The following is a 12,693-nucleotide window of genomic DNA, read 5'->3' on the forward strand; positions in this document are numbered from 1 at the left end:
AGGAACAACCCTGACTGTATCTGTATCATACCAGGAGGCACATTGTAATATATACATGTACGAAGCATCCCGTCTGTCACTTTGGTGATTCATCATTTACATGAGATTAATTGTAATTCACAATTATGTTGCATTAAATTACAAATTTTCTACTTCCTCGTCTCACTCATGATTTCTCTTACAGTTCCAACATTGGTTAAAGTGAATCTTAAAAACTAGAATTAACTGCACAGGATGTGGGTTTTGACAGAGGACAACATGAGGCATTGTTCGAGAGCCGTCATGGCACAATCAACATGCTCAAAGTGCATGTAGATGGAATTGCATATTTCCCTGTTAGGTAGTTCCACTGGTGGGTGTGGAATAATGATATACCGGGCTATCTGCTAAATTGTTTTATCTGTTGAATTATGTTTTTTCTCTGCCCTTGTCTCTGTAGCACTTTGAGATTACTAAATGTTAAAGTGCTTTACAAATTAATATTTATTTATTTTTTTTACCTCCAAGACATTTTGGACGATGTGATACTGATGTGTCAACTACATTAACTGGATCTCAAAATTATGAGACCGAATTTATTTTAAGACTTTTTATTTTATCATTTTGATTTTTTTGTTTTTGTTTTAATGTCTCATAATTTGGTCTTTATTTCCCACTCAGAAATGTCTTTTTACTTCATAATTATCACTTTGTCTCTTTATGGTTCTGACTTTCTCATGATTATAGCTTTTTATTTTATAATTAATTTATTGATCATTTGTACATTTATGTTTATTATAAAATTTCATTTCATAATCATGATTTTTTTATCTTATAATTATGACTTTGTCTCAAATTTATATCTATTTTTATCTCAGAAATATGCCTTTTTACTTGATTATGACCATATTTTATGGTGATGACTGATTTTCTATTTTATCACATAAAAAGTTAACTTATGACTTTTCATTTCATAATTGTGACGTTTGAACACCGTAAATATATACGTAATACTTTATGATCTTGTATGTCTGTATTATGACTTTTGAGAGGATGTGTAACTGCGCCCCCTGTTGGTGGCCGTGGGCGGTGCGTGTCCACGTTGAGAGCCGGTGTAGACCATAGTCATTGGTGTCGACAGTGAGCTAACAGTTAGCCATTAGCCGGCTAGCCCCCCGTCGTCAGCTCAGTAGACACGTCTACACACATAAACAGACACGCGTATCTACGCTGAGAGAAGACATGCCAGCGACCTGCTGCGGAGCGGATTTAACCGGTTCTCCCACCGCACACACGGACTAACCGTAAGCCTCCCTCTGCTCACTGCCTCCTCCGGTTCACGGAGCCTCTGTTCACACTTTACTCTGCTTTGGAAAGTTTCCACGCGTTAGCCTAGCGGTTAGCCTCTTGTGCTAACAGTGGAGCATCAATGAAGAGCTGCCCAGTGATGAGCTGTGTTGTTCAGAAGTAAACGCATGCTTTAGTTCTGGAAAAGTACAAATACTTATGATTATATGTACTCTGGTTGAATAGCTTTATCAGCAAATGTAATAAGTACATTAAAAAAATTATGAAGTAAAATATTGATTGATAATATACATAAGACATGTTAATTATTTAGCAAAATAAAAAATAGTTTACAGTCCACCAAAGATGGTGTTTATCATCACTACAGCTCATTTTCATTGGGCATTTTGTTTTAGAGGCAATCTGTAATAAACAATAAATACAATGGTTTAGATCAGGGGTTCTCAACTGGTCTCACCCTGGGACCCACGTTTTGCCACGGTCATTAAATCGCGACCCACTTTTTTTTTTTTTTGGAATTCAACCAACCAAATTTAGGTTTTTAACAATAGCTGTTGAAAACACACACATATACTTTTTTTTTTTTTTTTTTTTTTTTAAACAAACATAAATCTATATATTTTCCTGTGCAAGTCCAGAATGAGAGACATTGAGTATTTATTTGTTTATTTATTTTTGACCAGCTGTCCGTGACCCACTTTTGGGTCCCGACGCACCAGTTGAGAATCACTGGTTTAGATAGTAAACATTGTATTTTAGTTAGGGCTGGGCGATATGGACCCCATATCAATATCTCATTATTTTTTGTCAAAATAGAGATACGATATTTAAAGCTCAATATTTTTAACTCATTAAAGTCTTAACAGAAAGATAATTCTAGACTAAATTTGCTGCTGAAAAACGCCACACAGGCACATTTATTAACAAACAGCTGCGCATTATGTCAGGGACATCCTGATACAACTTTCTCACTTCCGATACGATACGATACCAATATTGCACCCTTGAATATTGGCCGATATCAACCCAATACAATAACAGTACGAATCATACATACTTTTATTACTTATTTTGTAGTGTGGAATATTAGAAAAGGCTTGACAGACCCATTTATTATAAACCAAGGGATTAAATACAGTATAATTAACTTTATAGAACAAGAATATTCTAGGATTAAATAAAATACATAAAAAAATAAAGATATTGAACAAATAAATTAAAAACAATATACTGTATATAATTTCAGAGATTTTAGATGCAGTCCGATACAATCCAATGTTCGTTTTCTGGCTGATATCGGACCAATATTCGATATCAATACTGAATGCCTCTACAATATGTGCCACCTTTGGCCTTTTCTCCTATTAGGACAGCATGTGTGAGTGAGTTCTGTAGTGTTGCTTGTCTTGCATGTATCTATCAGAAATATATCTAACTGAGCTTTTCATGCTGTTCTGAGAAATAGCAAAAGCAGCGACTCCTAAAACAAGTATTTTAATACAAAATAAGCTATAAAATATATTGATACAGGTGATCTTCCCTCTTGCCAAAATAGAAAACTTGATATATCTTGAATGTCGATATATTGCCCAGGCCTAATTCTAGTGTAGAAGTAGAACTTTAACAGAATGGAATTTAACGTGGAATTTACAATGTAAAATTTAACTCAGTTACACTTCAGACACAATGTTGTTTTGTGATAGTTTAACTGCTTTGTTCTCTCTTATATATGTAATCTCTTTCTTTAAATACTAATACACTTTCTGATTCATTTATTCACTGTATCTGGGCTGGGCTTCATAAATATAAATTCATGTCTTTATATATATATATATATATTTTTTTTTTCTTAATGTTGATATACAATATTATAGAGGTATTTGTTTCTCAGTTTTACAGAAAGTGGATTCTTGGTTAAAGTCCCACACCAGCACTTTTGTTAAACAGAAGTGTCACACTATCTACAATAGACTTGCATTAGTCTATGTTTTAGGGACAGCACGTGTGAGTGAGTTGTGCTGCGTGTATGGTGCTGCTGTCCTCAGTGCAGACAGAAGTGTTGTCGGCAGCAGTGAGTGAGTTTTTGCTCAGTGGGAGTCTTGCTCTCTCTCTCTCTCTCTCTCTGTGTGCTCTGTAGCTCAGCTGTGTGGCCGAGCAGCAGATGGAAGAATGTTCTCCTTGAGAAAACCAGCTGTCTGCCAGAGGAGAGCCTGGATACACACTCAGGCTTCAGTGTCCACTTTGGTTTTTTTACCAACCCATTATTTTCAACTTATTCTGCCTTAATTCATACATTATTGAATGTAACATAATCAAAGATTAGGAAAAGCATTGATGTATATTTATTATTGTCTGATTTAAAGCGGCAGTATTATGAAAAATTCCCTTTATAATGGTTTTGCTACAGTGATATACATTCCTTTAGCCTCATTCAGAGGGACAAAGTTGAAAAAGTTCTGTTTCCTCCCTCCCTTGTTATTCCGCATTTTATAAAACGTCAGCTCCAAATGGGCCAGTTGGATTTTTACCACCTTATGAGTCGTAAGGTGGAAACACCTCCTCCTGAAAATCCTGGCTCCTCCTACCCTACATAAGAATGTGAGTCAGAATACTTTATTCATCCCTGAGGGGAAATTCGGTTTCAGTTACATCCCGTCCAAGAAACATGAAAAGACAATCACGTATAACATGGGACTACAGGAGCAGAAATACTGTGGGTCACAAGCCATTAAGGCAGCGCCCCATATCTTAGATAAGAAGTGGAAAAAACATGAGGTAGTATCACAGTAAATATTCTTACGTTCAGTTTAAAGATAATCCAAAGCACAGCGTGAGCGCTCACAGTCAGTTTCACTTTTAGCAGCAGTTATATCGCCTCGTGTCACCTTTATGGGATGATCTGACGTGTTTTTTGACCCAATGCGACGCAGCGGTTGGACAAAACAATGGACTATCGCCTTAAATGGACAATTTCTGCTGTCAGAAGAGGTGAAGAGGAGAAGAAAGTGACTGTTAAAGGCTCAAACTAGGGCTGGTTAAAAAAAAATTAAAAAAGGCCCTTCCACCTACTTCATGGCCTCGCGCAGTCGTCGCCCCCCTTTGCCAAGGGTCGGTGCGGACGGGCGACCTCGCGCACGCCGGGTTGCCTGTCCCCTCTGACCCCCGGCAAAAGGGGGCCGACAACAGCGGTGAGGCCAGGGAGTAGGGGGGAAGCACCACCGGCCCGGGCCGAGCACCAGGTTTGCAGCAACGGTAAGAAGGGTGGGCGGTGGCGGCTGCTCCTCCAGCCCATAGACTGTAGCTGTTGTGCGAGCCCAGCACTGAGAGCCAATCATTATCCCGAAGTTACGGATCTGACTTGCTGACTTACCTTACTAAAGAATCCACGTTTAACTGAACTATCGCGGCGATTAGTGCACCATTAACCCAACACAAAACTACCATATTGTGCTCTTTTGGCTGTAAACAGAGGTTAACTTGTTTCACCTGCCCACAGCAGTGGTGCCGGGTCGGAAAATGCCGTATGTTGTGATGTCACGTGGGAACTTTTTACATATAGCCTATCCTGTGGTCATGTGACTGCCGTAAAGTGGAACTTCTCCAGGCATTCTCCAGGTCACATGACCAGGTAAAAGACGGTCCGTCTCCTCCAAACTTACATGGTCGGTATTTTAAAAGAGAAGCCCTGCTCGGAGCATTGATACTGTCAAGCCCTGTATATTGGCCTGAGGCATCATTTAAAACAACTCATATGGGTCAACTCTTTAGGTCAAAAAGTTCACGATGTGCCTTTAAAAAATCAGAGCTTTTTTTTTTTAGGCAAAATCGCCCAGCCCAAGCTCAAACATACTCGGGCAGACACCCCCAAAACTGAGTCCGCGAGGAGTCGGCCAGACCAATTAAATGCAAATCTGAGATTTTACGTCCACGGGAACTTCTCCTTGTACTCGGTGTCGCACAAAACACTGCTCGACATTCTATTGACCCACATTAAATGTAACATCGACCTGTATTTCACCCCCTGGTGAAACAGAGCAGGAGAGATGAACACGAGCTTAGAGGAGAGACTAGCAGACATCTCTTTTGTTTTATTCATTTAGGATGTTTAAAAGTTGTTAATATTCCAGTTACAATGATAGTAAATAAATACTCATGCGAAATAAAAGTTTGTTGCATTTGAAAGGGTGTACTTGCATTATTATATTAGTAAAAATAAAATGGACATGCAGTCTTCGTTAGAAAAAAACTACACGAATAAAAATCACAACCAAAAACAAAAAAAAAAAGTCCTTGTTAAGAAAGAAACACTCCAATAAAAAACTGCAGCGAGCTCCTTTAACAGCCAACAGAGCCTTGTTTTATCTCACTTTGGATCTAAATGCATTGTTTAAAACACTGTGCTTGTGTTTTTAACTAATATCTATTTAAAAGTTTAGTTAAATTATTCTGTTTATTTTTTTGTGCAATAACAACTCAAGGTGGTTTTTGTCACAAAAACCTTTTATTGATGGAATAAAATTACAAAACATGATTTATATTATGACTGAACATGTAATCGTTTTAAAAATGGATAGATTAATCAAATAGTAAAAGAATTTTTCCCGCAGCTCTAGAACAAATGGGATGTACCGCCTCATTTGAATGCTGTCATGCCTGAAAGGCAAAGTGAGTTTTTAACCTTTCAGCATCAGCTTTGACTAATGACGTGTCCTGGATCAGCAAAGTTTTTTGGTTTCTGCAAAATAAACTGGACAAGGATTTATTTATCAGGTTATATTTGAAGCTCAACTCAAAAAACTGTTTCTTCTTGGGACTAGACCTCTAAAATAATTCTCAGTTTAAATCCAAACATCTACAGCTTATTATTAAGTCCCAGTCACAGATTTGCCTGTTTAAAAAATTGTACCCATGCACCCTGTGATTGTTCACGCTGTCTCTGATAAAACAATGAAAACGTGTGTAATCGATTGTAAAATGGTCAAAAGGTTGCAATAGGGCTGCACGATTATTTTTGATCAATATTGTAATCACGATTATTATCACAATTATTTATCATATTTGGTAAAAAAAAAACAAAACTGTTTATTACACCACTTTTAAACAAACAATATGTATATAGTTTACAGTGCAAAATTAAGCTTTAAATAAAAATTCTAATAAAATAAATGAACCCAATGAACCAAAGGCTAAGCTTTAAATAAAAATTATAATAGAAAAATAATCTAATAAATTAACCCAATGTACTAAAGGCTAAGCTTTAAATAAGAAATATAATAAAAAATGAATTTAATAAATTAACTCAATGTACTAAATGCTAAGCTTTAAATAAGAATGATCATAAAATAAATGAACCCAATGTACTATAGGCTAACTGAAGGAATACACTATTACAGAGTGCAGAGCCCTTCTTATAAACGTAAATATTGCAGACGATCAGGGTTATTTAATCATGGCACCCAAAATTAAACTTTGATTCATTGTGCAGCCCTAGGTTGAAAGGAGTGTGTTTATCAGGGAAAAGCCCTCTGAAAGTGCTGGGTGATGAACCTCAGTCACGTTTACCATCAAGGCCAGATCAGACTAGTCCATGATCTTTATTTAGAGCCTGTGCACGATGCTGGTAACATGAGCTCAGCAAGAAATGTTTGTTAGCTCTGACTGAGCAGGCTGTGCTGCTCGGCTCACACTAAAGTCCACAATCAGAGCGGCCGGCAACAGTCTGCCTTCCTTCATTGAAACTCTCTCTGCAGTCACTCTTCAGCATCTGAAGCACTTTATTTTGAAGGTAAACACTCCAAAGCTCTCACAGCTGGTTTAGTGCATGACAATCCATGCTAGGAATGCTGCCACGCTTTTCCACGCTTCATAAATCTGACTAAAATCTAACCTTTGCTTTGCAATCATGATCATTTCTATTGATTAGACTTTGATAATGATTAGAGGACTGAATATATTAAAGGCAGGGTTTGGGTCAATTACATTTTGGATGTTCAATTACAATTCAATTATGATTACGATAACCGTCATTTTTTCCAATTACAAATAAATTACAATGATTATTTTCCACCTGAAAGTCAATTGCAATTACTAAAGTTTAATTACAATTTTACTAACTTTTATTTATATAGCGTTGTGATGATTGTAAGCTGTTTTTTGTGTGTACAAAGTCGTTTTAGCATCTTTACATTTAAATATCTCATGTAAAAGCTCAACTAGGGACAAGAATATATTTATATATATATATACTAACTCTAACCCCTCTCTTTCCATCTGTATGAGGTAGTGTGAAAACTTAATATGAAACATATTTTAATATTTGTTAACTACTTATATGTAAGCCATTGAACTGTTTTGTGTTTAATGAAATTGTAATTGAAAGTTTGTATTGAAATACCATGGTAATTAATACAATTACAAAGTCTATAATATCTGAACTTAATTCCAATTCGATTATGATTACAACGGCGATAGATTCTTAAAATTACAATTATGATTATAATTATGCCATAATTGTAATGAATGATCAATTAAGTTATTGTAATTATAATTGACCCTGGCTAAAAGGGAAGGCCCAATAAAGTGCACAGTAGTCGGCTTCATCACATGTGACGGATAGAAAACAGCCGTTTTCCAGCAGGTGGTTATTTCCACACTCGCTCTTCCTTATTTTCACTTCCTGCTTTACATACAAACACAGTCTGATGGATGGAAAGCAGTGCAGTGTGTATTTCCATGCTGCTAACGTTTGATTTGACTGCCAACACGTGTTAAAATCCATGCAAACCTACAGATTGAATCCAGGGCTGCACACAGTAAAGGATTAAAATAACTCCACATGACCATGTGAATTGATATTATGAAAATAAAGGCCTAATGAGCAACATTGCTTAAATAAACACAACCGCAGTGTTTCACTAAACAGTGCATTTAGATGCAAATCGATGTGAAACTCAATTTTTTCCCAAACTTATATTTAACTGAAAAAGCAATAATACATTTCAATTTTTTTAGCATTAGTAAGTATGGGTGTTGAAAAAAATCGATTCTGCGATATATCGCGATATTACGTCGCACGATTCTCGGATCTATTCTAAATGCATTCATATTGATTTTCATTTAACAAAAAAACCCACCAAAATCTATATATATATATATATATACAGTATATATATATATACAGTATATATATATATATATATATATATATATATATATATATATATATTGTTGTTATTCTTTTTCTTTTTAATCTTTATTTAACCAGGAAAGTCTCCTCCACTGACAAGGCAAGGCAAGGCAAATTTATTTATATAGCGCATTTCATACTCAAGGCAACTCAATGTGCTTTACATGATAAAACATTCAATTGTTTAAAATCAATAAGAACATTTAAATCAATAAGAACAATTAAAATCATCAGTAAAATCAATTAAAATCATCAGTAAAATCATCATGACATCAACAACATGACAAAAAATCTCTCTCTCAATCATATGCAGTAGAGAAAAAAAGTGCCTTTAACTTTGATTTAAAAATGTTCACATTGGATGCTGACTTCAGCTCCGCTGGCAGTTTGTTCCACTTCTTTGCAGCATAACAACTAAAAGCAGCATCACCATGTTTACTGTGAGCTCTGGGCTCCACTATCTGACCTGTGTCCATAGATCTGAGAGACCTGCTGGGTTCATACCTGACCAACATGTCACTGATGTATTCTGGACCAAACCCATTCACAGATTTATACACCAGCAGCAGAACTTTAAAGTCTATTCTGAGGCTGACTGGGAGCCAGTGTAAAGACTTTAAAAACTTTACACTGTGACATTATAACTGCACAAAGAAGTGTTGTGAAACCTGGGCATGTTTTTTTTCAATAAAATCTTAAAAGAAAGACTAACTTTCTGCATTTATTTGTTGTTCTAAGCATATACCTCAGTTAAGTTACACTAAAGTTATGTTGCACTAAAGTCAAAGTTGGTTTAAAAGCCACAGGCAGATTGTATGTTATTTTTTTTATTTTAAGTTGTTGGCACATGGCATGTTAAAGCTAATTTTTTTTAGTGTAAAATATGCCAATAAAATATATTTCATACATAATGTTCTCATGAAGGTGTACACATTTACAGAATAGTTGTTTCTTAAGTCATATACTGTATATATAAAAATTCGCAATATTAGCCTTATACTTTAATATCGAGATATATCGTATCGTGACCTATGTAGCGGGATACGAATCGTATTGCCGGATGCCACTCAATACACACCCCTAGTAGTAAGCTTGTAGCTGTGTTTTACTGCCAGTATCTGTTAAGGGTCCAACCATAGAATAATTCAACAATAAACACAGAATATTATTTAAAGTTTAAGGATATTTGTAGTTATTCATGTTTATAAAATTACGTTTCTGTTTTCTTGTACACAATTCTATTGTTATTCATTTATCAACATATAAAACATTGAACATTGATGTCATTTTATGCCTTGGAACACCCATTTATCGCTTTTATTATTATTATTTTTTTTTAAAAAAAAGCATTAAAATTGACAAATTTGCAGTTTATTTATTTCTACCCATAATTATTTTAAGCTCTATCTTTGCCTGAATTTAGAATAAAAGTGTTTTGTAAAGAAAAATGAGGAACCTGACCTGTTGTTTACGTTCCTTTGATAAGTCTGCTGCTTTAAATGAGTTTTAAATAAGTCTGCTGCACAAAGTGCTGCTGTAAAACCCTAAAACCACATTACAGTAAACACACAGCACAGTGATATCTTTTTCTTTAGTGAGTAATGATCCCACACACTTTTTGTCTTTGTCCTTTTCTTTGCAGGAAACTTTTTTCAATGCTTTTTCCACCACACTCTGTTGGCTGGAACATGAGTCAATAATGTCTATACAACTATTTTCCCCTATTTGTCCTGTTTGCTTTAAATTCACCTCTGTGTAGTTTTATTGTATCACTGGCAGGGTTAGGGTCAATTATAATTGCAACTGCTTAATTGATAATTACATTTATGTCATAATTATATTGTAATTGTAAATGAGAAAAATCTGTTGCTTTTGTAATTGTAATTTAGTTCAGATAATCGACTTTGTACTTATAATTGCCATGAAAATTCTTTAAAAATCGATTTTATGTTATAAATAATTAACAAAAATATTAGTTTGACGCAAAATTCAGGAACCATGTTACAGTTCTATGTACAGTTCTACACATATGGAGTTAACAATTATTAAAATATGTTTCATACCAAGCTTTCCCACATTTTACCATTAAAAAAAACCACACCAAAAATATTAAAACCTAAAATTTTCATTGATTAGGAAGCCTAATAGGGTAACAAATAGAAATGAGATGATATTAGTTTTTAGTGTATTTCACAGCTGATTTATGACCCGTTATCAATAGAGATGCTAACATAAAGCTAACACAAGAGGAAGGTTAACTTTTATTACGTTATTCATTTCAGGCTCAGTTATTGTGATTCATTGTAAATGACTTCCTGAGGATGAAAAATATTGCAATTTATTTGTAATTGGACAACATGCTGGTGACTTTAATTGAATATGGATAATTGAAAACGTAATTGTAACTGAAAAATGTAATTGACCCCATCCCTGGTCACTGGTTGTCCATATGGTGAAGTTGTTTCCTTATGTTTTAAGACGTCTCAATTTTCCATCTTCACCGGCTGATGTCAGTAGTTGCAGGCAGCTGCTGTTCCTGACCCAGTTACAGCTGAATCGTGCCGTGGCAACCCATGCGTGGGTAGTCAAAAGCTTGCCAGTGGATGGCGGGAACAGGGGATTTCCAATTGTGCTTCTCTGTCCTTGCTGTCGCGTTTCTGGTTCAAACTCAATGTGACCTCCTGTAAAACCAAAAACTGGACCTGGACAATTTGTTTTAGAGCTTTAAAGAGTAACTAAATCCCAAACCACTTTCTTTCTGCTGAAAACATATGTATTTGGTATTAAGCAGTGTTGATGTTTGATCTTGGTCCAACTCTCAACATTTTTGACACTCTCAGTATTTCAATTTGGAGTATTTTGTTGTAAAGTGACTGTCCTCTGTAGGTTGAAATCCAGCTATTACGATTGATTTTTGCTATTGGCTGAGAACAGGATTCTGTGACGTTGTTGGACCATTGTGCGCCACTGTTGACTCCGCCCCTTCTATAAGAACTTGTACCTCTGGACACTACAGTCTGTGGTGAGTAGGTTGGATTGTGAATAGAGGTTTATTGAGTAATGAGTATAGCTAGTTAACATAGCATAGATTGTTCTTTGGAGATTTTATAGCATAGACTGGGCGTGTCTTCACTGCTCAAGGAGCCCCGCCCATAATAATTTTTTCTTTACATTTGCTCAGCTACTTTTAGTGCGGGATAGTTCTGGAGGCGTCTGTCAAACAGACAAGGTTAATTAACACCTGAACGGTTTTGGTTTACATTCACACTAACAAGAAAACCTCTTCAGGTTCAAGATGAACTCAAATCGTGCAACAAGAAGAGTTTATCCATCATTTCCCCTCAGTTAGTCACAGACGTTTATTAGGGCCTCTGATTTTCTGCTTCAAACTTTATTAAATATTGTTTCAGGGAAGAGCTGCACAGCTGATAATGTGATAGTTATTTATTTACTTGCTGTTCACGTGACTGTTTACTGCAAGTAGAGGAGAAGAAGTAGTAGTAGTAGAAGATTTTAACTCGGATATGAATATCTTAATGCCTGTTGGGTTCGGTTTTGCTCTGTCGGGTTTGGGTCGGACTCAGACGAAAAAATGCGGCCCGATCCGCACTCTAACTGCAACTGTATTTGGTTCATCGTACTTGTCTTTTTCCAGTCTCCAAGCCATCTTCTTTTTTATTTCCAGCAGAGTGTACGCCTCTCCAAACCAATGAGAACGTGCGTAAGCGTAATTTGACTTCACGTCCGCAGAACTTCACGAGAAATTTGGGCCCTTATTGCAAAACAAAATGTATCAAATTTTATTATTTTATTTATTATTACTGACACATTTGACGTGAAACAACAAAGAAATGGAGAGTGTTGTAAGGAGGTTTGGAGCGTTCGTCTTTCGGCAGCGAAGTCTCGCGGGATGAGATTTCACTGTAGTCACGAGGCGCCTGCCCAAAACAACCTTCAATGGAAACATGTTCAAAGCGCAATTATACTTTGTCAACATTTAGAAGTATCACCTTTATTTTGCGAAAATCTGTGATGGAAAACCCCGCTAATGTTATAACAGCTTTCCATATGATTCTGCTTCTTTGAACAGACCAGATTTCGGTTGCGTGTTTAGACCTGAGCAAACGGTGATGGCTGTCCAACGAAGCAAACCCTAAAGTGAACTAAAGAGGTCTGGCGTCACTAATACAAATGCATTTTAGGTAATGATTAATAAACCT

At 35.9% G+C, this 12,693-nt stretch overlaps 1 protein-coding gene across 8 annotated transcripts in view; it reads left to right on the forward strand.

Annotated features, from left to right (window-relative positions):
* The first annotated feature begins 1,121 nt into the window (after positions 1-1,121).
* The window catches only part of LOC114464504 (suppressor of tumorigenicity 7 protein homolog), a 50,913-nt gene continuing 39,341 nt past the window's right edge, over positions 1,122-12,693 (forward strand). For 2 of the 8 annotated variants that reach the window (XM_028448734.1, XM_028448739.1), the window contains exon 1: positions 1,122-1,283. The gene's annotated coding sequence lies outside the window, so the exon portion shown is untranslated. Of the gene's footprint in view, positions 1,284-6,936; positions 7,073-12,563; positions 12,676-12,693 lie in introns of those variants that run through there. The other 6 variants (XM_028448737.1, XM_028448738.1, XM_028448735.1 and 3 more) reach the window with 6 other exon arrangements.

This window comes from Gouania willdenowi, chromosome 6 (assembly GCF_900634775.1).
Source record: "Gouania willdenowi chromosome 6, fGouWil2.1, whole genome shotgun sequence".
Taxonomy (NCBI): domain Eukaryota; kingdom Metazoa; phylum Chordata; class Actinopteri; order Blenniiformes; family Gobiesocidae; genus Gouania; species Gouania willdenowi.